Source organism: Stomoxys calcitrans, chromosome 5 (genome assembly GCF_963082655.1).
Source record: "Stomoxys calcitrans chromosome 5, idStoCalc2.1, whole genome shotgun sequence".
Classification (NCBI taxonomy): Eukaryota; Metazoa; Arthropoda; class Insecta; order Diptera; family Muscidae; genus Stomoxys; species Stomoxys calcitrans.
The window spans coordinates 161909479-161912134 of NC_081556.1; the positions used below are offsets into that span (position 1 = coordinate 161909479).

Here is a 2656-nt window from a genome sequence, read left to right on the forward strand (position 1 = left end):
GACGAGTGCAGATATCAAACGAGATGACTGAAAATTCCTCGCAAGAGTCACCTTTAAAGCTAAACCAAGCTATTCCGACAGGGCATGATCTGGCACCAACACCAACTTAACTGCATCCGGTTACATCAATGGAGACAGGCGTATCATAACGTTGGATACAGGCGCATCAAAAATTTTTATTAGGTCTGATTTGGTAAAAGGAAGGATATCTCCGTGTAGACGAAGTTGTAATTGCTGCCGAATTTAAGATTACCTTCGGTGTTAACCCGGATATGAAGCATCGTGTGATGACTTGGTTCACCATCTCATATTCCGCTAAAAGTGGGTTATGGTGAGAATATCGCCATAAGATGTCTGACTGCAAAAGCCGAACCAGTAAATGGAGATTGTGGATCGGGTAAAATGTCGGCGATTGAACCAGATGGTTGGTGAAAATTTTTGCTCCTAACCCGGCAGAACATCTCCAAAAAGTGGCGGAAAACCGCCAGAAAGAATCGAGATATGCAAATATCAACATTTGTGTTGCCATATAGACCGGCAGTACACGATTCAACATCGCAGACAACGGCTAAGGTCTTGTTCGGAAGCGATTTAAAGTTACCTGGTAAATTGGTAATGGGTTTCAAAACAGATTGCCATGAAGACTACACCGTCGAACAAAAATAGATAGGGAGGAACGATGTGACCGTGTGGCAAATACTGAAGGCTGTTGCGGGACACCCTAGTATACCACGTGCCAGAGGAAAAAAAAAATTGGCGTGGATGTCCCCTATAAAGAGGCCTTTACGTCTGCGTGGCGGCCGACTTCCACGTCACACTCCCCACTCCTAGTGCCTTCCTGCGACAGGAGGAGTTGGGATTAACTTGGGCACACCGTTCGGCAGACCAGCGACAGCAATGTGAACGTGTGGTCTGCCATGCGCAAGTTTTTTTTTGTTTTCAGTTGTTCTTATTGTCCCTCGTTGGAATGGTCAATTACTGGATCCCATTCTTACAGGCTGGGGGAAGCGGTGTTTATTTCACGGCGGCTTCCCCGGGCAAACGTTGGAGAACTGGGGCTGCCTTTTTTATATGTGGCCCGATGGCTAACCCCAGCTCTGCGAGGGGGAACCTGCCGAGAGATTGCAGACCTGATGCAAGTGATTGTCAGGATTTATGAAATACATCCATACCCAAGAGGATGGGTTTCATAAACCTGCAATCACGGCATCAGGCAGGCCACCGTAGCATGTTTCCCGGTACCTGAAAATAGAGGAAGAAAGGAATATTAATAAATAATTGCGGAGAAATGATGGAACGATATTACCTTATGGCCTTCTACCAAGAGCCACGAAGTAAACAGATGGTTTTCGCCCAGCTGACGCGTAGAGTTGCCATTGCGTATGTTATTTGCCATTGCATATGGCGAATTACTACACTGGGTGAGATTGTTGTTGGGCGGCTATACGACGATAAAGCGGTTTTCATTCATATAAAGTAGCCGCTCCAAACGAAAAGATTTAAGAGAATTTAAATGTTAGCTATTGGGTTACAAATGTTCTAAAACCGGAGTTAATGCATAAAATCAATATGGCTATTAACTCAAGATGGCTAATTTTTATGATTGAGTGAGAACAAAGTAATAAAAGAGGGTTAATTAGGCATTTTGGCGTCAGTTGAAAAGAAAAGTGCATGACATTATATCTGAGAGATGTGTATTTAAATTTGAATTGCAAAGTAATAATAAGGAAGAGGTTAGTGTTTTGTTAAGTTAACAAAATCTTGGGCAGCGGTCATTAAGGAGACGTTTTTTTTGTTTAGAAAATTCCAGTGGGTGTTTTGTGTGTCGACATAAGTCGTTTTGCTGTTTTAATCGAGACTGTGAGAAATAAATAAAGATACCAAATAAGATAAAGTGAGTTTTTAGGTTATATTTCTATGACCGAAAGGTGTTTTAAACCCTGTTATTTGCAGATAAAGCCTCCTGGACGAGAGGAGGCGAAATTTTTGTTGGTGCAAGTGGCTGGGTTAAGGCTAAAGTGAATTCCCCCCGATTCAGAAACACACATTGAACGGTGATTACCGCAAACGCCACCGTTTCATCTGGTGGTTATAAAGGTAGGCCGCTTTTTAGTTTATTGTGCCCAAAAGAGGGCGAGAGAGGAAATTCCGTCCGTTGTTGTCCAGACCGAGAGGTTTGGTTGGATGAAAAATCGTTGGTCAACGTTAATCCAGAGGTGCACAATTGTTGCCATCAGGCTATCCAAATTAGGGGAACTATCCCAGTTATCTCTGGAAAGCGGAATCGTTGCTTGTATTCGGCCGTACACTTTTGTTTTGGTGATGGCAAAAGGTACCACCAGTTGAACACCTCCAACGACTTTGAATTTGAAATTATATGAAGTCACGCACACATACTAACCTTTACTTTGAAAAGGCGAATTCGACTGATGACGAAACGTTTTATTCTCCTCCCGAAATAGATGATACCGAAAGATTAAAACCTTGGGGTTATAATGCAATAGTAATCAAACTTTTCATTACCTTTTTTTTATGTATGTGGATATTGACATGATTATTATATTTTGATTTTTTAACTACCTTCTACTTTATTTTTACCATCATATTTATTTCTTACATTATTATTTATTGACCATTTTTTTTATATTTTTTTCAT

General features: G+C 41.5%; 1 long non-coding RNA gene across 1 annotated transcript; it reads left to right on the forward strand.

Annotated features, from left to right (window-relative positions):
* The first annotated feature begins 713 nt into the window (after positions 1-713).
* On the forward strand, positions 714-2656 carry LOC131997591 (uncharacterized). The gene is made up of 3 exons (XR_009398294.1): positions 714-1733; positions 1801-1894; positions 1954-2656. It is a non-coding gene; the product is annotated as an uncharacterized LOC131997591 (long non-coding RNA).